This window comes from Ictidomys tridecemlineatus, chromosome 5 (genome assembly GCF_052094955.1).
Source record: "Ictidomys tridecemlineatus isolate mIctTri1 chromosome 5, mIctTri1.hap1, whole genome shotgun sequence".
NCBI classification, from domain to species: domain Eukaryota; kingdom Metazoa; phylum Chordata; class Mammalia; order Rodentia; family Sciuridae; genus Ictidomys; species Ictidomys tridecemlineatus.
The window spans coordinates 163,833,186-163,860,721 of record NC_135481.1 but is presented as its reverse complement, the minus strand read 5'-3'; positions in this window follow the sequence as shown (position 1 = coordinate 163,860,721).

The window sequence follows — 27,536 nt, the reverse complement described above, 5'->3', positions numbered from 1 at the left end:
CTCTGAAGGCCAATTTGCAGGCTACTGCTTGAGGTCAGGTGTAGGGCATTTCTGCCAGGAGTAACACTCAGAAATAATTTGGGGCCTGTTTCTATCCTGCCTCTCTATCTACCAAGATGTCAGCCCCGTGTGGAGCTCCCGGAGAGGAGGTACTGCTAATGAGCCCAGCTCCATTTCAAGAGCTTTGGCCTCTCTACTGTGCTGTCACCCAATGTTTCTCAGTGTGTCAGAAGAGCCTGGCCACAGCACCATGAAAAGGAGCCAGGGAAAAAGATGCCTGTTTGCTCTGTGCAAGTGCAGGGGGATCGACAAGAGCCCCAGGTGTCCAAATATGGAAGAAAAATGAAACAAATCCTACTATCAGAGGCAAGTAGAGCCAGGCTGACACTGGCAGGTTACACATAGGCTATGCACAGCACAGTGTCAAACAAACATTGCCAGCACTTGGGGAATACAAAACCATAGGCAGACACAGCACAGAGCACTAAGCCTGTCAATCCTGAGCAAGGAAGCGGATGGTAGTTAGAGAAAGAGCACTGTGACACATCTCAGAAGTTAGAAAGACCCCACTGTAAAGAGAGAAGACATTTGGTTGCACGGTTGGAAAAAAAGAAAATATTAAGAAGTAAGAACTGAAAAACCAGCAGAATAGTCTTACCTACAGGAAGTTCCCATTTTTTATAAATTGAATTAGAAATTTCCAGAGAATTAGGAAAGAAAGGAAGAAGAATACAACTCCTCTGACACTTCCTCTGGTAGATTTGAGTATCTACAATGACTCCTCAAGATAGATAGTGGTCATTGTTCTTTCAACCGCAGACACTCACTTGTGTTCAGCTTTTATACATGAGGTAATTGGATGACAGGTGAATCTATAAAATCAACCAAGTTTAAAAGAGGAAAGAGAATGAAAGTTATGGCTTCACTATTTGACCTTGGTGTTAGAGGAAAGACAGAGGAGGATGGTGGGAACAAGAAATTAAGAGAATAATTCTATAAAAGGAGCTTGCTGTGCTGACCCCCACGTGCTTTTTTTGCCAAAAAGCAATTTACCTGCAGCCCTGCCTGGCCTAAGGGGACAGAATTCGTCATAGTCCTTAGAAAGCTACCTGTTTTATGTAAGGAAATGCAAGCAGGAAATTACATTGATAAGAGGAACCCAAGTTACTTTGAAGGCAAAGACTTTTGGGACTCTTTGCAGAGACCAGGTTCTGGAACATAAGGATAATTCCTCCTAACCATACAACCTATAGAAATGAATAAGAACCCAATTAGAACCGGTCAGTATGGGCCAGGGTGACAAAGAGTTGTCATGGCAGTGTGGACTTGAAAGCCTGTTGTCATCTTGCTGTCAGTCAAAAGTCAAGAAGTGGACAGACCTAAGCAGGACTCTTTGGAAACTTCTCTGGGATCCCCAATAAAATTTGAGTTCAGGAGAGGTACATTGTTCCTCTCCTTTCTCAGAGGACCAACTCTCTCCCTTGACAGTATCCCGTTTCCTTTTCCCTAACCCTTCAATAAATGCATTTCTGTTATTCTGAGTAACATGTCTGAAATCATTCTGACTTGATCATAGCAATCAGGGTTTGAAGGGGGATCTTTGCACTACCTCAGTTTTTTGAAAGGCCCCAACTCTGTAACATTGGCAAAGGTGAAGGTTGATTTTATGTGTCAACTTGACTGGGCCATGAGATGCCCAAATATCAGACTCAGTATTATTTTTAATTGTGTCTATTAGGATACTTCCAGAAGAGATTGTCATTTAAATTGGCAAACAGTAAAACAGATGGTCCTCCCAATGTGGGTGGGCATCATCCAATCTGCTGATGGCCTGAGTACAACAAAAAGGTGGAAGAGGCTAGATTCACTCTCTGCCTGATTGCTTGAGCTGGGCCTTTGATTTTCTCCTGCTCTAGCTCTCAATCCCCTGAATCACAGTACCGACTTTCTTTGTTCTCCAGCTTACAAACAGCAGATCATATACTTCTAGGCCTCCATAATCCCATGAGCCAATATCTTACAATAAATTAAAAAATACATGCATATAATTATATATGCTAATATAGTAGAGGAGAATATGAAAGTCATAGATTAGGGGATGTGTTAAGAACAGTGCTAGACAGTTAGTTACTAGAAGAGATGGACCAAGCCAAATCCATTGAGTTCGTAGTTACGATCCCTTTTGTTCACACACCTACAAAGGTGAAGACTGAGACTTACTCATTCCTGAATCCTTAAGAATTAGAGCAGAGTGGTTGCATTTGTAGCAAATTCATGAGTCCCAACTTGCTTAATGCAGAATTCACATAAGAATAACCCCGCCAAAAAAAAAAAAAAAAAAAGCATGGTGGCACACACCTATAACCCCAGCAACTCAGAAGGCTGAGGCAAGAAGAACACAAGTTCAAGGCCAGCCTCAGCAAATTAGTGAGGCTCTAAGCACCTTAGCCAAACACTGTCTCAAGATTAAATAAAAAGGGTGGTGATGTAGTAAATTGTCCCTGGGTCTACCCACCCCCACCCCCGCCGCCCCTTACCATTACATATATAAATAAAAGGAATAACCTGAACACACAATGCCGCTGGGTTTTGTTTTGCTTTGTTATTTCCCTCAAAGGGGGTGCCATCATATTTTAAAATCTCTTATGAGCTCTTTGAATTCAAAACAATTTACTTCCTTGGCTGAGGCAGGAGATATCCCTCAGGTGACCTCTAGGTAATCACTCATCCTGGAGGACAATTCATTAGCCTACTGGTTAAAGTTTTAACCTAATAGACAGGAGGAGCACAAGGGTTGGAGTCCTTAGGGCTTGGGCTCAAATTTCATCTCTTTCACTTCTTCTTTCTCCTTTCACAGATCTCAGGAAGGCACCTTAACTGCTTGTAGACTCAGTTTCCTTCCCTATAACATTCAAGGCTGGGAGAATAATATCTCATAGGTTCATGAAAAATAAATCTAAAATAAATGTTAGGGGCTGGAGGTGAAGCTCAGCAATGTAGCATTTGCCTAGCCTGCATAAGGCTATGGGTTCAATTCCCAGCACTAAAGAAGATGAAAATAGGAATGTAAAAAAGGTAATTCAAAACATGTGTAAAGCTCTCTCGCGTAAAGCCTGGAACATATTAGAAGCTCAAAAACTGTAGTCAATATTATCTTGACCAATAAGAAAAATAAATGTGTGTTTGTTTTCCTGTAACAGGCAATAGGAAAAAGTGAGAGCTAAAAATTAACAGAGACAAGACCAAGAAAGACCAGGGTGGTAAGCTAATATCCTTTAGAGCAGTGCCATCATTATCCAAATAATGGTTTGACAATTTCTACCACTGTAATACTCTACGGGTGTGGTAGGCTGATGTCATGTAGATAGTTACCCAGAATGTTTTGAGTAGTCTTTCCATGTTTGGGTGATTTTCCATATTCTAAGTCTGTCTCCCTGCAACAGAAGTCAGAATTCACTTATCATCTTTTCCAAACCTCCTTGTAACTAAAACAAGGACATGTGAACTTAACTTTACCAATTACATACTACCAAAGTGAATTTGGAAGAGAAAGTAGTTGTCATGTGGGACTCACTCTCTGATAAGGTGACTGACTGTAGCAAAGAGAATGCCTATCTCAATTTTACATAATGCCCTATTAGTAATTGTTGTATTCTGCTACCTTTCCTATCCCCTACTATCCTCCCTCCCCTTCCCTCACATCTTCTCTCTCTACCCCATCTACTGTAATTCATTTCTCTCCTTGTTTATTTTCCCATTCCCATGTATAACTGATGTGATTCTGCAATCTGCATTTGGGGTAAAATTGGGAGTTCATAACCCACTTCAATCTAATGTATGAAATATGATATGTCAAGAGCTTTGTAATGTTGTGAACAACCAATAAAAAAAAGAAAAAAATTAAAAACAGTACTATTATGCTATCCAGCAATCTCACTAGTAGTTATATATGTTAAAAAAACTGAAAATGTTAAAAAGAGTATCAACCTACAGGGAATAAGTAATTTGTTCTGTTTTCCTTAAAAGAAAAAAGGCCTATCTAAATGAATAAACAATTTTATAAAAATAAAAAATAAAAATAAAAAAAAGAATGCCTATCTCAGAATGCCTATCTCAGATAGAGGTCTCTGGAGTTGTGGAGATAACACCACACATGGCACGTGTGGTGAAATGTATGGTTAGTGCTTTTTGAAGGCAGTAATTTGGTCTCTCCTTGAGCAGTCAGTGGTAACATTTGGACATCATTCCTGGCTACGCAGATTACATTCCTAATTATTTTATCCTCCATATGCTATGAATTATCTAATCTCTTAGAATAAGTTAATTTTGTTATTTAACTACTAGAGTGGACTCTTATTTGCAACCAAGAACACTGAGCTAGCTATACTTAAGATAATCACTGCATCAGAGCCCAGAAATTTGCATTCAGTAAATAAATACTTGTGGGGTAAATGAATGTTCATAAGAATGATCACCAACAGGAAAAAAAATGGTTTAATACGTTCAGAAAATTGGCATTTAAAATTTATGGTGCATTATTAAAAGTTTTCCATTTCAGAAAATGCTTAATGTAAACATTTATGAAGGAAAGAATAAACATTCTTCAAGAGAGATTTTGTGTTGTGCATTTAATGTGTATTATCTCATTAAACTGACTTCAGTCCTATGGAATTTTATCCAACAGTGCTGTTTGATCAGTCTGTTGCTCTTAATCATGACACATGCATTAAGTGTCAAAGGGTATTTGCAACCACATCCCCTCTATACTATAGGTCATAAGATAAAGATAAAAACAGTGTGGAGATGGGAAAGAGTTTCTTGATTCTCTACAAACACATCAAAATAAAATAATTAATTTTTACCCATTAATTATTGTTTGAAAACCACTGGTCATGAATCTATACTTGTTATTTTTATTCAATAAATATTTATCTATCCAGGGACTATCATGTACCTGATATTATGCTATAATACATCACCTAATACTGATTTGAGTGAATTCAACCCTCAGGCTGCTCTCTCTGAAACTCCTTAGCAGATATGCAATCTGGATGCCAACTAAAGTGATCTAGATCCTTAAGAACTAGATAAGATTGACTCAAAACTTATTTTCATGTCCTGGGTAGTTCCAAATGCCAGCCCCCCAAAGTATAACTATTTGGTGTTGTTCTTCTATTTCTTTCTAGTGCCTGCTTCTGATTGCTTCTGAATTATACATCTTCCATGATATACCTCATGATTTTCTTTTTAAACCAAATGTGGAATTCATATTCTTTCCTGATTCCCACCTGTACTACCAAAAAATCTCATTTACACAAGACCTTTCTGTGTAAGCAGGTTGGAAGAGAGATGTTCATATCACAGCAGTGCAAACAACTTTGATATGAATATTTGCCATCTGAGCTTCAAAACCCTCTATACCCTTGCAGTGCAGTTCGGCCATCCTATGGCCTCTATTCCTATCCTAGCCCCTACTTTTTTGTCCCTATGTCTCCTAATTCTCATGTATTATAGTACAGCAAAATAGTTAAGAAATCAGACTTTGGAGACAGGCATCTGAGGCGCAGATCCAAGTCCACCCCTTATATACAATCCCACAAGACTTTACATCTTCAAGCCACAACTTGCTTCTCTGAAAAATGGAACTCTCCATAGATCATAGTGTTGTTGCAAGAGCTGAGTAATGTTATACACATATGCAGTCCCTTCTATATAGTGAGTGAACTGGAGTACCAAAACCTTTGCAGCTGTGGAGCACCTCAATCGACCCTTCTATTTGTGCCATCATATGAACTAACCCCAACTCACACATTCTGTCCTGGGAAATGTTTGCAACTAAGTTTTCTCCCCTAAAAGGAATTCTGTTTCCATTTGCTATGATTAAATGTGCTGTTGGCCTGAATGTAAGAGCTCACTTAGCACAACAATTCAGTCGTTAAATACTTGGTTTTGAAGATAAATAGCCCTGGTTAGAACCTGGTACCACTCTTTCTGCTCCCTTTCTCCTCCCCAATATACAACTGATCACTCCTGATTTCTCCACCTTTCAAATGGAACTTTAATATTTTCTTCTCCATAGAATTGTTGTAAGAATTAAAATATTACTGCTTTGAGAAAATGAAAATTAGTTTGAACTAAAAAAGTAAAATCCTGTCTGGCTGTTCATCATGCTTGGGCAACAGGCAAAAGATAAAACTAGATGCAAAGTTAACTTCAACATTTCTCCCAAGGGTTTTGAAATGTAGTAAACCTTTCTTTGTCGTGAGAAATTGCTTTCTTGTCGAGTAACTTTGTTTGCTTAAATCACAGACATATTAAAAATATTGTTGACTAGAATCAAATTGGTATAAATTAAACATCCCTGTTATTTGTATGTTTGTTGTGGGGTTTTTGTTTCCTTTTTTAATGCGCATTTATTTTTTCACAGTGTCTGTAGGTCTTAAATCCGAGTGGAATCACCTGATTCCAATGCTAAGTGTTTCAGAATGCTGAAATTCAAAGTGTTGCCCTTCCTTCCTGGTGGTTCCAGGAAAAGCCTAAGATCACTCCGGTTCTTGACTAAGTTTAGCTTCCTACACTTACAGGAATGTGGTCTCCATTTCTTGACTGGCTATGAGTCAACTCTGCTTTTCAAGGTTTCTCATGAATTTGCCTCCCATCCTTGCCTAGAGGATTGGTCACGTTTACATAGAAAGCAGCCTGGACATACAGTTCACTCACAGACCTTCTGAAAAAGGATATGACTACAATATTTCACATCTGCCTTAACTTTGGTGTTTTGGGGAACAGGACTGACCTTGGGTCCACTTGTACGCAGACATCATGTTGTTGACTGCTTACACACAGTTCTGCTGCACTTTGTGACTATTAGTATACTACTTCAGCTAAATTTCATCCTTCTCCAAAATCCTAGAATAAACAGAGTTGCTTCTTCTGTTTGATAAAGATACATGCACTTTCTCAAATATGTGTTCTTCCTTATTGCAATGAGTCAACAGCCTGACATAATAGTGTCCCAGGTGGTCTGAGACTAATTGAGCTGAAAGAACCTAAAGTACTTTCAACGAAGCCTGGAACATGGATGAGTCTGGAAGACAGTATGTGAAAGAACTCCCCACGCAAAGACACTTCGCCAGGAGAATTCCAATTTTATTGCAAAAAGCTGTGTGCTTATATAGAACTAAAGGGGAGATGGTAGGGCTTAGATAAATGGCAGGACACCCGTGTATTGGCAAGTTCTTCCAGATATCAGTTCCCGCGCCCAGGAATTAGTTCTCATTGGGGCTAAGGTTCCCCGCCAGCGAGGTTTGAAATTTGAAATTGGCACCGGCGGGAGAGTTCACAAGGGCGGGAACTTTTTTTCGAGCTACTGCAGAGAAGAAGAAGGTAGGAAGAAGAAGTCCTTAGACGCCATGTTGGGGTTTTTTCTCTGGGGTACGGCTGCTGTTTATACTTTTCCCAACAGTATGTTAAGTGAAATGAGCCAGGTACAGAGAGACAAATACCATGTGATCTTACCTGCATGGGGAAACTAAAAAATTGGTGCGCATGAAAGCTGAAAAATTGATCTTATAGAAGTAGAGAATAGAACCGTAGTTGTCAGAGGCTGGAAGGGTGAGACATTAGTGCAAAATTATAGTAGTGTAGTATGGCAATCAGAGTAATTATAACTTATTGTACATTTCAAAATAGTTCAGAGAGAGAACTTTGAACGTTCCCAACACAAAGATGATTAATGTTGGATATGTTCCTTACTCTCATTTGGTCAAAACACATCAGATTCATGTATCAAAATATCACACTCTACTGCAGAAATATGTATAGTCAGTATGTATCAATGGAAAGTTTCTTAAAATAATGAAGCAGACCTGGAACATGGCAATACTTGAAATAGTCTTACCTATAATAGCAAATATAATAATGATAATGGCTACTATTATTATTATTAACATCAACTCTGTGGGTGCATACAAATAAAAGAACAAAGATGCCATGCCAGAGATGGAAGTTGTACATAAACCAATCAGAGGAGACAAACCACCACGCCCACGCACTGTATCTGCAGAAATCTCGATAACCACAAAGATTTTCCCAAGGCAAATTTCCACTTCAGAAACTCCACTTACGGACACCTTATTGCACCCAATGTACCTGCAGAAGTCATTCAGTCGTTTGAAATACTTCCTCAACATGCAGTGTGGCTCCATATCAGCTTTCCTGGACTATGAGTTGAAATAATAAAGCCACAGGAAGGCTTTAAAACTGTTTTTAACTCAGTATCAAGATTAAGTGAAAAGGCAAATTAACTTCAGAACCATTAATGAAAATGTAAAAGTAATATATTTTTATTAATAATTTTGAGTAACCATAGCATATTGTAAAAGACTCTGAGGTTTGGGGGATCTTTTATAAAATAGGCCAAGCACCAACAATTCGAAACTCAAGAGAGCCTAATGAGTTTAAAAGATATCAAGCTCATAGCATCAGGAAGACGTCACTCAGAGAGCATCTTTGCTTCCATCTTTCTGGTCCATCTAGGTCACATCATTCATTTGGACAATGAATATTCAGTGTTTATCAAACACTCAATTTGAAAGACTTAAGTCAGTGTCTAGCAATGGTTGGCATAAAATAGCGTCTCAATAAATATCTGTTGAATAAATGAGTAGGTTCTACTATGTGCTTCAAACAGAATTCTGCCCTCTAGAAATATAAATATTAGAGGGATTGCTGACATGAAATGATAAAAGCCGTCCAGACAGCAGTATAAAAATAGTTCATACGTAAATGAACTAGACCTGCCCTAGGGACACAGAATAACAAAATCATTTAAATTCAAGGCAGACAAAGAAATTAAGCGCACTTTGATTGGCAAAACCAATCATGTACTGCTTTTCGGGTCAACTATCCTGCCATCTTTAACTTTCTGGGTTTGTTCACAAGTAAACATTTGATATAAATTTTGACAGTATGTGTGGTTTTCATCCAATCTTAACAGAATTTTTTTAGTCAACTTTTCATCCCTATGACCGAAATACCTGACAAGAACAACATAAAGGAGGAAAAGATTCCTTTTGCTCACGGCTTCAGAGATTCAGTCTTGGTTGCCCAACTCCATTGTTGTGGGGCCAGAGTTGAGTCACAACATCAGGGTGGAAGGGTATAGTGGAGGAAAGCAGCTCAGGACATGAAAGCCAGGAAACAGAGACAGACCTCTGCTCATCAGGGACAAAATATAAACCCCAATGTCTCACCCCCAATAACCTTCTTCCTTCAGCCACACCTGACCTGTTTACAGTTGCTACCCAGTTAATTTATATCAGTGGATTAATCCACTGATTACTGCATAGCTTTTATAACTCAATCATTTTGCCTCTGAACATTCTTGCATCATATCACTGGTGAGCTTTTGGGGGACACCTCATATCTAAATCATAACATAGATCAAGGTCTTCCAGACTTTTTTGGACTTTTCTAATATTCAATTTGCAGGATCTAACTAGGCTAATAACTAAATATATAGACAGCAAATGTAGAAACAAACACCTGATTCACTAATTCATGCTATACATTCTTTTCTGTAGCTATGTTATTATTTTTGGAGAGGGAGGATATTTAAGATACAGCAAAACACATAGAGAACAACAGAAGAAATATCTGATTTAAGTAATTTTTAAAAAACATCCAATTGAAAACCCATTTCTAATTATAGAACTCTGTATCAACAATCCCTAATTTGGGAATTATTGTTTCCATATCTCTTTTTTAACTTTTAAAACATTTGACATTTGTAATCACCCCTTTAAAAGTATACTTAGTGGGACTAGAGAAGATGTTCAGTGGTAGAGTATTTGCCCAGGCATATAAAAAGCCCTTGGTACAATTCCAAACACTGACGTAGAAAACAGTATATACCGTATTATTTGCCTATTATAGCTTGAGTATAACTGAAAATTTACTCTATTTTTCTAAAAATGTTTCTAATGAATGATATATTTTTGTGGCTCATCCCTAATAGTAACTCTACCTTCTGTTTGGTAGTCCATTATATAAATATTTCACAGAATTTTTTTATCTTTGCTTTTTTCAATGAGCTAGATTTTTAAATTCATCTTCAGATATATATGGAGATAAATATATAAACTATTTTAAAATATTTGTTTGATATTTTAAACAATGATATGCTAAGCATTATATGCAGGTCTCCTTGGGGGATATGCACAAATATTCTAGTTTATTTTATATATAGTTTAAGAGAATATATAGTTTATTTAACAGAATATATAGGTATATATAGTTTAACAGAATAATAAAGATTCTGTCTTAGTCTATTTTGTGTTGCTATAATAGGATACCTGAGATTGAATAATTTATAAAGTAAGGAGGTTTATTTTGACTCATGGTTTTGGAAGACTATAAACAATATGCCAGCATCTGCTTGACTTCTGGTGAATGCTTCTTGACAGAAGGGCAAGTGGGCACATGCAAAGAGACAGATGGTCACTGAACACCATCAACAGCTAAAACCATTAACACAATAAAAAACATTGATCCATTCATAAGAATGGATCCCTTATGACTCCAAACACCTCTTAAAGGACCCATCATTCTTCTACACCATTACATCACATTGGGGACCAAGGCTCAACATGAGTTTTGTTGGGCACAAACCATATTCAAACCATAACAGATACTATTCCCATTACTACAACTGCTGCTATTGAGAATAAGAGCTAACTTTTCTTAGTCTGTTTGTTTTAAAGTAATTAACTCATCTAATTCTAATACTTCTGTGAAATAGATGCAACTATCGAATTCACCTTAAAATTAAAAAAAAAAATTGGGGAGGAATTACCAGGTTATAGAATTTTCTACTTTATGAAATACTACCAAATTCTTCCCCAGGACACTTGCAAAATTTTATATCCCCATGATGGGTATGTGAAAGCTCCTGTTGCTCCACATTCTCACCAAAAAACTTGGTATTCTCAGACTAAAAATTTACATATATATGTATGTGTGTGTGTGTGTGTGTGTGTGTGTGTGTGTGTGTGTGTGTGTACATAAAGAGAGAGAGAGAGAGGAGAAAATGTAAAGAGAGATATTTATTGATTGTTTGGAAGATAGATCAGAAAAGACACAAGGAGAAAGAAATCAAAGTAAAAGCAAGTCTATTTTAAGAATGAGGGAAAGATGGTCAAAGAATCAACAAAAACACAAGATACCCCAAATGAAGCTCTCTCATCCTACTTGATAGTCTTATACGCACCCATCCAAACCATAGAACCATACATATGCTAATTCTTTCTTTTCCCAGGGCTCATCTGGCTGTCAAAGACTACAGGGGGATATCTGAATTAAAGATCAGAGAATGGAAAATTCCTTTATCTCCAACTCTCAATTCATCCCCACTTTTAACATTATGACTTTTCAATAAATGGGGTATCCCTAAGCACCTCTGCTCTCTCCTTTTTATTATGAATAATTCAAATAGCACAGAGCAAATCAATAACATTCTTTTTAACCTAAAGTTATCACTTTCCACCAGGATTCATTCATTTTCTTTTGTCTCCTGCAAGAGGAAGAAATGTTTATTATGTGTGCTTGATCAATGGCCAAACACACCCAAACTATGAACAAAGGAGATTAAAAGGCCTTCGCTACAAATCAAACACACACTCTTCAAAAAAAAAAAAAAAAGAAATGTAACTCCACTAGACCACAGGAGACACCAATTTTCCCTAATTTGTTAGTATTTACTCTCTAAAGTCTCTAGAAACTTCAAAGTGGTATTACAGAGCTAGGATCTTCTGGGTAACTGAGGCAGCGTCGAGCTCCCCTTTAAACCTCTATTCTTACGATCAAGTCAGAAAGATTTCAGACACGTCACTCAGAGCAACAGGCATGAGTTTATTACAAGGATGGGAAAAGGGAAAGGGGACACTCTCAAGGGAAAAAGTGGGTTCTTCCAGAGAGGAGAAGAACAGCATGTCCTCCTGCCCTCCGATTTTATTGGGGTCCCAGGAAAGTTTCCAGAGTCCCACCCAAGCCCACCTTACTGACAACATAGGAACTGCATGAACCACCTCCAAGAGAGAAGGGTGTGGTGGCCATAGAGAAGGGGTTTTTAAAGAAATCGAGTCACCTTGTTTTTTTGCTTCAATTCAGGAATTTTCAGTTCCTTATGCTTTGAATAGTCCCCACCAAGTTCTGTGAGAGTCTTGATGTTTTGCTATCAGGTGATTGGGTGTTGTAACATAGTTTCCAGTGATGAGTGAGGAGGGTCCTAGAGACAAGGTTACAAAAGAGAATGGCATCAGGCTCAGGAATGGTAGTTTTATCTTAATTCTGGGGGAGGTTTTAATATACCAAACCCCAATCTTCCAGGTGCTTTCAACTACCCTTCATTATCTTTTCCCTGCTCACTTATTCATGACCAAGTAGTTACCTGACAGTAGGACCAACTGGAGTCCCCAAGGTATAAGAAGAAGGATTTTGTCACAGCTACCACTTATCCCTTCCATGAGCCAAGGCCTTCTGCATCCAGTGGGTAATAGAAATTTGGGCACTTCTGTAAAGCAATGAAAACAGGCTTGACTGGATAAATGGTTACCATTCTGCTCAAAAAAACAAATTTAGGCCATAAAAAGTAAAGTAACCTCTAACAACAAAATAAATGGCATTTTAATTGTGCATTTTATGTTTTCATGGCAAACTCCTTTTCCTCACTGATAAAAATTAAGTTACTATGACCTCTATTTCAGAACTATAAAAATTCTGGGTCCTTACTGAAATTAATTTAAGAATTGTCACTGGCTGTGAACTACTTCCTCTGATCTCAGAAACCCAGTAAAAATATCAACAGTTACTGCTCCCTCAAAAAAAAAAAAAAAGACTCCTTTCTTTTGATTTTTCAGTTCCACCCATTTTTAAATCATCTGAGCTTTTCAAATAACCAACAAAGATTTTCTAATGGGAAATAGTGAAAGAAATCATCCTCTCTGCCTGGCATTCTGGTTTCAAGGAGAAGCCCGGGTTTGGTGTCTGTGTTACTGGTCAAACTACTCAGGTTCAGTGATAGAAGGATATTGGAATAGTGTCTTCTCCCTCCATCTTTCCCAAAGTAAAGTAAATGTGTTTTGTGGCAGAGCCTTGGGCATTGAAAGGGTTTGCAAGCTATTTAGTTGTTATAAACCAGTCCTTATTCTTTCATGAAATCACTTCAAGATAGATAGAATTTGCTGTGATTTCCAAACCAGAATCAAAGAATACTTGTACATTTAAAACAAAATCCCTCTCTCCATTTGAGTCTTGATCAAGCCAGGTTGTATATGTTCTCCATTGGGAAATGATATCCAAACCTTCTTGAGTTAGCCAGGACTTATAGCTATGGTTCATGATTCTAAGAATACCAGTGGCTTCTTTTGAGAATATTCTAACTAAGAGTAGTTGAGATCCTTCCTCAGAAGACAATGACATTTAAAATAATTTAGTGTGAGGTTAAGATATCAGGAGGTATGTCATTAGGCAGAAGTGTGTTTGCCTTGGGATAGTGTCTAGAGAAACCACTCAGGCTTGTCTTCATTTTACAGTGTATGTGAGGGGTGTGAGAGGTCTGGTAGGACCGAGGAATGTGGAGGGACGAAAAGCAAAGGGAAAGGAGAGGGACCAGGGAGTGAAGAAACAGCAGGAAAAACATAAAAAACACGAGAGTGTCCTTATCCCTACAGAATCACTGCTCTCCCTGAAAACAGGTATGCTAACAACTCTGTTGATTCTCCATAAAGAGACCTACATTTTTTTCTTTCTTTAACACATTTTAGACTTCCTTGGGGCTATACTAACCTCCACAATATCAGAATAGATATAGCAATAATCAGGATATCAGTAAGGGAAAAGGTGACACAGCTAAAATAATAAGTAGTTTTGAAAAAAGTAGCTCTGTGTACACAAACACACACACCAAAAAAAAAAAAAACCCACTGATTTAATCAGTTTTTTCATCACTGTGACCGAAAGATTTGACAAGATCAATTAGAAAAGGAAAATTTTATTTGGCTCACAGTTTCAGAGGTTTCAGTTCATAAATGGCTGACTCCTTTGCTCTGGGATGGAGATGAGGCAGAAGGGTATGGAGGGAAAAAGCAGCTCAGGACATGGAGGTCAAGGTGCAAAGAGAGCTCTGCTCACCAGGAACAAAATATATGCCCGAAAGGCAAACACCCAATGACCTACATCCTCTATCCAGTCCCTACCTGCCCACAATTTCCTCCCGGTTAATCCATATGAGTGGATTAATGCACTGATAGGTTAAAGCTCTCCTAACCCAATGTTTTCACTCTAAACTTTCTTACACAAGAGCTTTGAGGGACACCTTCTATCTGAGCCATAACATACACATTGATCAAAGTGAACCAAGCTTCCTCAAGGTTTTTCCTATGTGCTCTATTGGCTATGTGACATGGTGGTTGTGAGAACATGATTCTGTATCTCAGGCACTGATGTCACCTGAGACAATACACCCACAATCATTATTGGGCATTGTGTTTGTGTGGGTTTCCCCTGAAATTGGTGTTGAGACAGCAATTTAAGAGCATTTAGTTTACTTGGGGAAAAAAGGAATCACCAGGAAGAGGAGTAGGGGAGAGGACCGGCCAAAAATTCCTTGTCAAACCAGCTGCCACTGAGGATGACCAGGGGACATCTGGAGATGAGTGAAGAACACAGTGCCTCAGAATTAACTCACATGAGGGGAGAGGGAGCTGGGAAGTATACACACCAGGGCTGCAGGGATGAGGGGAAGAGGCATACATAAGTTTCTTTGGTGGTGGGTGAAACAGTCTTAGTGCCCCCAGAAAGCCCTCGGGAAAAGAGATGCAGGTACGAGCCAGCGAAAGCAGCCCCGTGAACCGAGTCTGTAAAGGAAATGGAGCTGGGCAAGGCCTTGAGGTAAGAAAAGCTTAAAGTCACCCTCACATTACCCAGAGCACCTGACAGACACATAGGTGTCGTCTCCTTCAAAGGAAAACTATGAAGCTCCAATAGTAAGGGGACAATTGAGTTTTCTATGGCCAACTCCACTTGCCTTTAGATGCTCTAGAAAGATGTCCAAAGGGAACATTATGAAGCTCCAGTCGAGTTACAGAGGGCGTCTTTTCATTTCTCAAGATGGATCTAAAATCATGATAAGGGGGCCTCATCTCACAGAAGCCTCATATCAGCACCAGTGGAGCAAATAGCGTGTTACATTATTAGAAGAAAAAAAAAATACCTGTCTTTATTTCCAGTTCTGAGAAAGAACTCTCCAACCCCTTGGAGTTGTTCATGAGAGTGGCTATGTCATTGGTGTTGGGCCCTTGGGTTACACTTGAGTTTATTTTAAAAAGGAGACTTATGATGGACCCATTCTATATAGTTCAGGGCACAGCTAGCTATTCAGGGCTCACAGACCAAGAATGCTATTATAGGGCTGAGATTTGACCTGCATTATTAGCCCCTTCTCATGGGAGTAGAGAAGACCAGAAACTGGCCAAATGATTGATTGTCGATCATGCCTACATAATGAAGCCACAAATTAAAATAGGGACACTTGAAGTTCAAATGAGTTTACCTGAGTGACAATTGCACATTCATGTGTTAGGAGGATTCTGTGGGACTGTGTTTCCTACTTAGGACCCTGGCAGACATAGTCCCGAGCATCTCTTTGTCTGCTCCTCCTTTGTGCCCTTAAAAAAAAAAAAATGACAACAATAATATAGCACTTTCCAAGTCCTCTGACACATTCTAATGAATTATCCAACTTTCAGGGAATAACAAGAACCCCAGAATTTATAGCCAGTTGGTCAAAAGTCCAAGTGGCCTGGAACTCTAAGGCTTACAGCTGGTGTCTGACTTGAGTTCACTCTTCTACAAGGCTTTTCCTTCAACCCGTGAAATTTGACCTCCCTCTGGATAAAGTCAGAATTATATTATGCAGTTGAAGAAATTATGCAATTCATCTAATGTTTTCTAAATGCTCAAAGGGCATGGGCTCTGACTTGGATCCTCTTTGCTCTAGTTACAAGTATCTTCTACCCCATCTTGCTGAATTTTAGGCTATTTCAAGGAAGATTCAGGCTGGGGTCAGGGAAGACGCTAGTCAAAGCTGGTTTAAGACCTCTAGGAATATTGTGAAGTGTGTGACAGTTTCAAAATATGTAAAAATACCAATAAAAATGGACAAAATTTCTTTCAAAACACAATTAATCTATGGGGATATCATGTATCTACAATAATTCCTAAGCCTGTTCTTGAATCTCATAGCCTGAAACTTAATCTACAGAGTTTTGACTAATATTGGTTTAAAATTAAATATAGAGCTTGAGATTTTCCTTCTGATATGACCATCACACATTTGGGGAGATTTCTGGGTTTGCTGGGGTGGTTCCCCTTTTTCTTGCAGATCATATGAAATACAGTTGCGTTTTTTACTCACATTAATCTTAAATGTGCAGATAAAATGATGTATTTTTACTTTTCTAGAATTGAACTTAGATCTCTCACAACTACCTAACAGCAGATGTGTGCACTGTATTTCATTGTGTAGGGTAAAATGGAGATAAATCTGTATAGATTTTTAAGTCACCTTTAAAAAAAAGATTAATGTTGCATTATAATTATAAATAATACTGGATTCATTGCAACATATTCATATATGCATAGAACAAAATTTGTTCAATTTTATTTCCTAATACCTCTCTTTTCCTTCCCCTCTTCTCTCCCCCGAATCCTCTTCCTCTACTCCATGAGTGCCCTTTCTATTTTCAAGACATATCTCCTCTTTTTTTCCTCTCTTGCTTCTCCATGCAAAAGAGAACATAGACCTTTTTCACTTAACATAAAGACATCGTTTTGAAGAATAATATACACATAGAAGTATGCACAAATCATGAATGTATGTCTGAGTGAATCTTCACAAGGTAAACATGCCTGTATAATCAGCCCCAGATCAAAAAACAGCATGACTAGCACCCCAGAAGCTCCCAGGTGCCCCGACTTGGTCAAGATGGTGGGAAGGTTGTGATCCAGACTTTCACACCTGCATTCAGACTTCTTGGGTATATTCTAGGACATAGGTTTATCCTCCTGTCATCAGCTGCTGACATCGGTGGCCATCATAGCTAATCAATGCCCATCAATTGTCACTGCTTACTGAATCTCATGACACTTCTAAACACTGCTATGAATCCTCACAGCACAGTCCCCAGGAATACTATCATGCTTCTCATGCAATTCTGGCTCATGTGGTCATTTTGTAGTCATCCAGGTAAGAATGTTTTTTGCCCCACCATAGGGACACCATCTGGAAAGACACTTTACCTTTCTCTCAACTGTTTTCCTTCACTGGGGAGAGAAGTTAGGCATGGAAGAGCATGGGGGACCTGCTCATAGCATACCCAAACTCCACTCTCCCTCTTTCTGCCTCACAAGATGGCACCATGTTTAAACAAGACCTCCTCAGCTTGTAGCTAAGGCATCTGGGAAAATGGCACTGATCTTAGAAGGGAAGCCAGATAAATCGCTCTAACTCCCTGTTTTTTTACCCCTAAAGCAGCATTATTGCCTAATGTCATATAGGATATAGTCACATGCAGAAATACAGGCTTCTAGAGTTCATGTAGTGTGCCCTTTCTAGCCTGCCCAGCCCCAGTATTTTTGGGATGCTGCACACTCAGCTGAAGAACTTAAGTTGGCCTCACCACTACAGCCAACCCCTGGAAGAGATCCATCACTCCCTCTCCATCTCTCTTTCTTTAACCATAGTCTATAAGATAGAATCTTCCAAATTCCCCTTCCATGACATATCCTTCTACTCTAGGGCATTAACTCTACTAGCTGAGTACTTCTCTCCTTCATTTGGATTATCTATCTCCTATCCTAGTAGCCAGAACCAAAAGGGGCATGTTCACTACCTTGGAATAAAATTGATAAAAATTCTCCAAAGTTAAAGAAGGCTTTTTGGCCCCTCAAAAAAACTGATTTCCAAGATTCTGATTTCCAATTTCATTGTGTGGGATAAAATGGAGATAAATCTGTATAGATTTCTTGCAAGAGGTGTGAAAGGAGCACTCTATTTCATGCCGAGAACTGAATATTCCTTTTTTCACTTTAAATATCTTTTATAATAAACCTAATCAATCTTAATTCTATCCTGCTCTTTTCTTTTTTATTTTTCCCCCCCTCTGAAACAAGCAAATGTTCTCAAGGGAAGTAGAATAGAATGGGGAAGTCACACACACAAAAAGAACTTTCGCCTTGTGTTAACCTTACAACATCCTGTGGGATATGTTTTACTGTCTTCTTTTGAAGGCTTAAACCAGTTAAGCTATTGGCCAATGTAGAGCTACAATGTGAAACAGAAAAGGAATACACTCTAAACTGGTCTTCTTGACATACTTTGGTAGAAATTTGTATTAGAGGGAAATTTCTGTGTTTTTCCAAGGAGATATTTTTACCTTTCGGTTGTTCAGATGATAATAAAATGTAACTTTACTCCTGGTGCCCTGGGAAGCCCTCAGCAGGTAAATTATATGCAGTGTGTATGTGCTTCAAGGAAGTGCCCTGCCTTAAAAAAAAAAATTTATAAAGGACCACCATCTTCACAACAAAGGACACTCTTGACCCCTTTGAGGTTGGTATGATGCAAATTGATGGTTTTGCTTGTTTGAAGGGAGGGAAGGATTGAGGAGAAGAAGGGAATGCTTGAGCCTCCCTCTGGAACATGAGAGTTATGGGCACAAGGGAGCCTCTAGGAAACTCTGCCATTCCCCAGGGTTTTCAGGAACCTGCTAGCACCCATGGAAAGCTCATATTTGGGATCAGGACCATTGGACAGTAAAGGGAGAGAGTCTCTCATAATTCGGGGAACCTGGGTTACCACTTTAATCAGCAAGAGGAACTGAAGTTGAACTGTCTCCATTTATCATTCATACCCACTTGCCACAGAGAGAGGAGGGCAATTGTGAAAGTAAAAAGCTCAGAGTTCATAGTTTGTTTTACTATAAATAATGAAACCATCACTATGGATGTAGACATATTCAGGGCTTTGAGTCTAGAATCAAAATCATCTAAATCCCAGCCATTTGATTAACCTCAGACAGGCCACCAGATCCCTCTAACAACTAATTCTCCCCGATGTGAAATGGAGACTATCAATGCTATCTCATGGGTGGCTTTCTGGGAGTTAAGAGAGATAATTTAGAAAAAGTCCATAGTGTGGTGTCTGCTAGTCCAGCCCTCAATAAATATCCCAAAAGTGTCCCTCTATCCTGAGAACAAAGCTTTGTTCACAAGCTAATTGGCCATTGATCTTCACATTTATTTTCAGAAAAAAAAATGAAAATTTCAAGTTCATTGGAATTAAAATGTTCTGGCTCCTTTTGGAATTATGAAGATATTGTTTTTCAAAATGTAAGGTGAGTAAAAAAAATCCCTTTGTCTTATGATCATCTTTCAGCTCTTTTCAGGTGGCATTTGCATTGGTCTGCTGGTAAACCCATCTAGGATGCTGAGCAAATAAATGTTTGCCTTCAGTTGGATTTTCAATGACACCAGATATGTAATTTGATGTCTGGATGCCCTCGGCTGACAAGGACAGAACTGTCTTTGTTATGTTATTTACAGGAAGTCTTTGTTTACCTGCCCCCAAATGTCCTCCTCTCAAATATGTCTTAAAGTCTGACAGGCTTTCTTCAAATCCCAAAGGCTCTCTATGTGTTCATGAGCTCTTCATCTATTATCATGCAAATGTCCCTAATTAGAAAAAAAGAATGATTCTGCATTGATTCATATTTTAAAGAGAAACACAGCCACGATGTTAACAAGAATTTCATGGCAGTCCAGATGTGAGGGTGGGGTGGGGAGTTAACATAGGAGAGAGCATGGGACAAAGGGCAAATCCAGGTGGATTATCTCTACCAGTGCAAGTAGAAAAAAAAGATGAATTTTAGAAGTGAACAGGTGTTCAGAAGTGGAGACGTGTTCAGATTCAAAGGGAGCCAAACTCCATGACCCTTGTTTTGTTTTCTCATTTACAAAGCAGTCATTTAAATACCCTTCCTAAGGTGATTTTAAAGATTAAATGCTTTTAAAGATTAAATGCTTTGGAAGGAAGTGATGATCATTAGTTCTATCTCTGGGCCCTGGAATCTGAAGGCCTCTGCTCAAGTCCTTGCTTATCCACCCCTCGCTCATTGCAACTGTGAGCATTGCTTGGTTCTTATCTATGTAAAACAGCAACACTTCAACTGTCCTACTCATTAAGAAAATGATGGATGAGGAACACTCAGCTTGTTTCTAGTTAAAACTACACAAATCACTTGAGTCGGCTGCCATTAGTTGATCATTTAAAGAAAAGGGTCATCCACTGATATTAAGTGAATAGATTATTAACATTAAAAGCACAATCAGTCACAATTAGCCAGAAACAAATTTGTCTGTAGTCATTACAATTAAAATATCATCTTTCTGATAGCTAAATCAAAAAGACTATTGAGTGAGTTTAACCTGTAATAAGAGAATGAAGGAAAACTTCTTAGACTGCAGACAGTTTCCTCAAGAGATGCCTGAACTCCTGGAATCACTTCTTGGCCCGGTGCCTTCTCAGACTCATCCACAAGATGGCAGCCTAAGCTCAGCCATTTTTGCGTTTTAGCTGGCCTTCTAATTTCTTCCTTCGTGTTTTGTTTTCGGTTTAGGGCTCTGAGCAGAGGAACAGTTGTTTCGGATTGTGGACACAAAGCAAATCAAAATGGATTCACATGAGTACTAGTAACCTCTAAAGGGACTTTGCTTACAACAGTTTTCACAGTCTCAGGAAGACCTACACTTTCTTCAGGTTGTAGTCCCTGAGTCAGGGGGCATTGTCTTTGCTCAGGACAAGTATTTGCATTTGTTGGTGCCTCCTGCACAAAGGCAGAAACCCCAGTAATGGTCATATGTACAAGAGAGACTGCAGTTTACCTGTGACAGTGAATGAAGGCAATTCCTAGGCTGGCTCAGCAGCCTTGGGAACCTCTGAGGGTAAAAATCACTTCCTCACTTGCAACCTGTGCTCCCTAATGAATCTGCAGAACCTTCCCTCCTGGGTACAAGATGCCTGCAGTAGCTCCAAGAATCAATCTTGCTACAGTGAAGGCAAAAAAAAAGTGGGGAGCTTTTCTTTCTCCATGGATTCTGTAAGAATGGAAAGAATCTCCCCAGCAGACATACGCTTACAATTGAGCAGTCAGAAATTCATCTTCTGACTTACCAGCAAGAGGAGTGGGAATGCCATGATTCTTTTGGATCAGTCATATCCATCCCCTGGGCCTGGTGAGAGTCTGCCTTCCTTGACCACATTGTTTCTACCAGATATCAATTATCCTGGAGCTGAGTTCTAGAATTTAGAGAGTTAAAACAAGTTTAGGACAGTCTTACCTCCCTGACGTTGGATGAACACAAGTCCAGCTGTGGCTGCCCCAAGAGAGCTACACTGGACTAGAGCTTATGTTAAGCAAAGACCAAGAAACTACCAACTAAACTACCTGCCCTTTGATGAAGGAAGAAGTAAAATAAATGCTGCTGTGACCTGTGTTGGCCATGACATCAAGACGCTACAGGATGAGTGCAGGAATACTCATTTGGCTTCTGGGACCTACTGTGCTTGGACTGTCTCCCAACTTAAAAAATTGCCTTTGCTTTCTGGGACTGGTGCCTTCAAAGACATGCAGCCTGTTCCAGCAAGAGCAGCTTAACACAGAATCAGCCTGGGTGGTGGCCCTTCCATAGGAGCAGACAGGTTTAGGACCCTGTTTGTCAATCTCTCACTGTACCACTGGGCCAACAGTTAAGCGATCCAGTAATTTTCAACCAAAGGGACTTTTGTCCACTTTCTATGGCCTTTCCTGGAACTGACCAATGGGGATAAAGCAGCAAAATATAAATGTAGGATAGCCTGAGGAAGGGGGCCTGGGAAGGGCATTAATAGTAAAACCATTGATCTGAATGCTTATAAAATGGAAGATGAGTTTACATATCATCACTGCACAGGACTCTATAAAACAGGAAGTTAGATATTCAGGACCATGGTATGCACCAACTCTGGGGAAAAGAAGAGAAAGAAATGGGAAGTGACTTTGAGTCATGTGTGCACTCTTTTTTCTCTTAAAAAGTACTTGCTTGCAGAAATGAACATGCTGTCTGTTGGGATGCCAAGGCCACAGGAATAGTCAAAAATTTCTTCATATCCATTTGCAGTTAATTCCCTCTCCCAACCCCAGCCTTAGACAAACACTGATCTGTTTTCTACCTGTAAATTTGCCTTTCCTAGACATTTCATACAAATAGAATTTTACAATGTGTCTAGTTTCCTTCACTTAGCACAATGTTTTGGAGGTTTATCCATATTTTAGCATGTATCAGTCATATGCTCTTTTTAGATACTGAATAGTATTCCCTTGTGTAGATACAGCACATTTATTCAACCACTCATCAGTTGGTAGGCATTCAGATCACTTCCAGTTTTCAGACATTTTGAATAATGCTCCTCAGAAACATTCACATACATCCTTGTACAAACATGTTTTCAATTTGCTGGGTACATTCCAAGTGGAATTGCTGGGTTTCATGATCAGCTTAACTTTTTAAGAAACTGCCAAACTGTCTTTCAAAATGGCTCTGTCGCTTTTCACTCCTACTAACAATGCATGAGGATTCCAGTTTCTCTATACCATCATTGTCTGTTTCCTTATAGTCATTTTAGTGAGTATATAGTAGTGGGGTTTTAGTATTTAGGTACTGGGAATTGAACCCATGGTTGCTTTGCCACTGACCCATGTCCCCAGTCTTTTCTGTTTGAGACAGGTCTTGCTAAATCCCTGAGGCTGACTTTGAATTTGCAGTCCTCCTGCCTCAGCTTCTTGAGTCACTGGGATTACAGGTCTATGCCACCACACCTAACTGTATAATGGTTGTAATCTGAATTTCCATAATGGTAGATAACATTTACTATATTATAATGCACTCATCATTCTTAGACTGATTAGCCATTTTTATACCTTTTTGGTGAAATGTCTATGCGAGTCTTTTGAATATTTTGGAGTTGTCATCTTGTTTAGTTTAAAGAGTCTATAGTCTGAATTCAAGTCTCTATATGATTGTCTATACATGATTTGTTTTCTACTAATGAGTGTCTTGTATTTTTGTTATTTTAATGGTATCTTTTTTAATGTGAACTTTCTAATTTTTATGAAGTTCATTTAATATTTTTTATTGACATGTTTTTGATGTTATATCTACGAAAACTTTTCCCAGTCCAAAATAATAAACATTTTCCCCTTTCTTTTATTGAAAGCTTAAAGTTTGGCTATTGTATTCAGGTCTATGATCAACTTTTAGTGAACTTTTTGAATAATGCAAATTAAGTGTCATTCTTTTTTTTCTATTTTTGCACATGGATATTCAGTTGTCTCAACACTATTTGTTCAAGAGGTTGCACCTTTGTTAAAAAAAAAAAAAAACTCATTCAGCTATAAATCTAAGTATTTATTTTAGACTCTCCAATAGTTTCCAGTGATCTATATACCTGACCTGTGATAACTGTGATAATACCATGATGTCTTAGTTAGTGGAGATTAATAGTAAGTTTTAGAAGCAGATAAGTAATCCTCCAAAACTGTGTGTGTGTGTGTGTGTGTGTGTGTGTGTGTGTGTGTGTACAAAGGGGATGGCGGGGTGTGCTGGGAATCAAACTCAGGGCCTCATGCATGCCAGGCATCCGTACTCATATTTTATTTTAAAATTGTTTTGGCTATTTAAGTTGTTTTAATTTCTATGTAAATTTTCAAATAAATTTGTCTGTGCCACCAAAAATATCTACTGGTATGTTTTTAGTAATTTTTGAATTTGTAAACTGCTTTAGAAAGAATAACTATCTGGAAAATTTTGAATCTTCCAATCAGTGAATATGAAATCTTTCCACTTATTTATATCTTTTAAGTGTTTCTCAGCAATGTTTCATAATTTTCACTGTTCAGGTTTTGCTACATTTAACTTTATTTTATACTTTTTCATGCTATTATGAATGAAATTTTTATTTCATTTCTGGATTATTTGCTAGTATGCAGAAACACAATTTAATCTTGTAGTTTGAACTTGTATCCCATAAATTTAATAAGCTCCTTTATAACTTCTAAAATTTTCTATATAAAGGATCTTGGCATCTTAGAATGAAAACTATTTACTTAAGAAATCGTATGGTTTTATTTTTCTATTTATATATTTTTTTTCATTTCACCAGTTTAAAATTATAGTGTAATGTTAAATAAAATTGATAAAAGTGGATATCCTTTCTTTGTTTCACAAACTTAAGGGAAAAAAATGACACTTTTGTACTGTTAAATATTCTGTTATATGTGCTTTCTTTCATAGCTATTATTTATTAATATAAGGACATCCTTTTTGTCAGACCATTTTGTTGATTTTTTTTTTATCAAGTGTGGGTGTTGGGTTTTTGCAAATGCCTTTCCAAAGTCTATTGATAATGTGGTTTGTGTCCTTTATTCTATTAAAATGGTAGGTTGTTTTCATGGATCTTTCACGGTTACACCTCCCTTGCCATCCTGAGATAAATCCTATTTGGATTTATCTCATGGTATAGAATCCTTTTTACGTGAGGGCATCCCTTTCCTTTCACTTTCAATATGTATCCTTAAATATAAAGCGAGTTCCCTCTAAGGGATATTTAGTCTAATCATGTTTTTTATCCAGTCTGGCAGTCTTGGACATTTTAGAATGTTTAACCATGTACATTGATGTCATATGATTGTATTCCTATTTGTCATTTTGTCATTTGTCTTCTATGTGCCCCTGTCATTTTTATTCTTTATACTCATTTATGACCTTCTTTGGCATAAAATATTTTTTCTCTAACATTTTAATTCTGTGAATTTTTTTGAGAACTTTTTTGATGTTGTTTTTTAATGGCTGCCCTAGGGAGTGAAACATGATTCATCCTAATTCTAATAAAATATAAAATATTTGCTCCAATTTAGCTTCATTTCCTCCCTCCTTTGGGTTGTTACTGTCATTGGCACAACATTGACAATGAATTTCTTAATGAATAAGAAATACACTTATTTTGGGTCTAACCACATATTAACTATTTCTAATATTATTCATTTCTTCCTTTGGTTTTGAGTTACTGTTTGACATCATTTGCTTTCAGTCTGAAAGCATTCATTTTGTAGTTCTTTTTCAGATTTTTTTTTTGTAAGTTCCTTTAAGTCTGGTATCAATTCATTTTCTCAGTCTATGTTTGAGAATATCTTTAATTTCCCTTACTTTTGTTGGGGAGGGGTGTACTGAGGATCTAATTCAAAGACACTTTACCACTAAGCTCCATCCCCAGCCCTTTTTATTCTTCGTTTTGGAAACCGAATCTTACTAAGTTGCTGAAAGTCTTGCTGAATTGCTGAGGCTGGCCTTCAACTTGTCTCTGCCTCCCAAGTCTCTGGAATTACAGATGTGCGCCATCTCCACCAGCTGCCTTCACATTTCTCATGATGGTTTTTTCTGGGTCTGCTGTCATGATTTAGTAAGGTCTTTTGTTTTGTCTTGTTTTGCTTTGATTCTTTGCCTTTTTTGTCTCCACTGCTTCTGATGAGTGGTCAGCCAATAAGGAGGATTTCTCCACTCTGAAAGATAAACTATTTTTTTTCCTTGCTACTTTAAAAATTTCCTCTTTGTTTTCAACTTTTGGCAACTTGACTACAAAATGTCTAGGCATAAATTCTTTTCATTTATCTTTTCTAAGAGTTGTTAAGCTTCTTGGATGTGAAGGTTAGTGCTTCTGATTAAAATTTGGAAATATCTAGCTGTTATTCAAATAGGTTTCTTCTCTCTCTCCTTTTTCTTTCTACTACATACATTAAGGTTAATTTTATATCTTCCCCTCAGTATCTGTGAGTCTGTTGATTGTTGCCTGTACAAATCTGTTTCCTAAAAAATTTTCTGCTCATAGACAATACACATGACACTAGACAGGCAGAGTGATTGTGGAAAATAATGATAATACAGAAAACAAGTTTCCTGAGGAACAATACAAAGATGATCAGATAAACAAAATACCAGAGGACTTTATAATTAGGAAAATAAAATAAAACAAACACAGAAAACTTCAATAAAATACCAGAGCTCAATAAATAAGAAATATACTTATTTTGTATCTAACCACATATTAACTCTCTCTGGTGTTCTTCATTTCTTCCTTTGCTTTTGAGTCATTTGGCTGAATGCCCCTGAGTTCAATCCCTAGTACTTCCCCCCCAAAAAAAATAAAAAATAAAAATTTATAAAACTATAGAAATAAAGAAGACTTGGGTATACACTTTCTTGCTGGTCCAGTATTCCAGTCAAAGGCAAAAAGGGTTTTAGCTGGTTTCAGCTAAATCTTGGTGAGCCTCCATTCTGTCAGTATCTCATATGCAAAGACCCACACATGGAAACTGCTATAGCTAAAGAAGACTGAATTCATGAAAATAAGTAAAAACACATACTATGTGGAATTATGTACTCTATCACAGTCAGAAGGTATTAGAAAAACTTGAAAGATGTGGGGTTTTATGAGACAATTTGGGAGACAATTCAGAGAAGTGGGACTTTGGCCTGCAGTGGATGCTGTCAGAGAGTAGGAACTGATATTCATGGGTATCTTAATAAATCTCATTCAAAAGGTGCTGAACAAGGGATGTTAAAACTCTATTTGCTAAAAAATGTCAGTAACTCATTTCTTGCTAGGAGAGGAAAATGTTTGGCCAGCTTTGCAATTTCAACAATTATATATATATATATATATATATATATATATATATATATATATATATATATATATATATATATATATATATATATCGTTCTAGGGATTGAACCCAGGAGTGCTTAACCGCTGAGCCACATCCCCAGCTCTTTTTATATTTCATTTAGACATAGGGTCTTGCTGAGTTGCTGAGGCTGCGTTTGAACTCTAATCCTCCTGTCTTAGCCTCCTGAGCTGCTGTGATTACAGGCATGCACCACTGTGCCTGGCAATTTTCATATTTTTGTCTGCAATTAGACATTATTACTGAGTAGACTTGCTTTTTCTTGATGTCATGGTGACAGAGTTTCCTTGTCTGAAATTCATGCTCTGTTCAACAGAACACCATTACCACCACTTTTCCTCTGATTATTGAATTTATCATTTTATTTTTCTAATTTCTCTTAAATGTTTTTCTAAAACTTAAAGTGATCACAACACTCAGAGAGACCAAGAGATCTTTATTGCAGCAGTGTGAAAGAGAAGAAAAGAGAGAGAGAAAGAGAGCGAGGAAAGAGAGGAGAGAAGGAGAAAAAGAGAGAGAGAGAGAGAGCGCAAAGAGATTGAGGGGCCTAGCAGGAGGGAGTTTTTATAGCCAAATCTAATGGGGTCTCTGGGTCTGCAAGCTGCCTTGTTGGTGTACAGTGATTGGATCATACAGTAG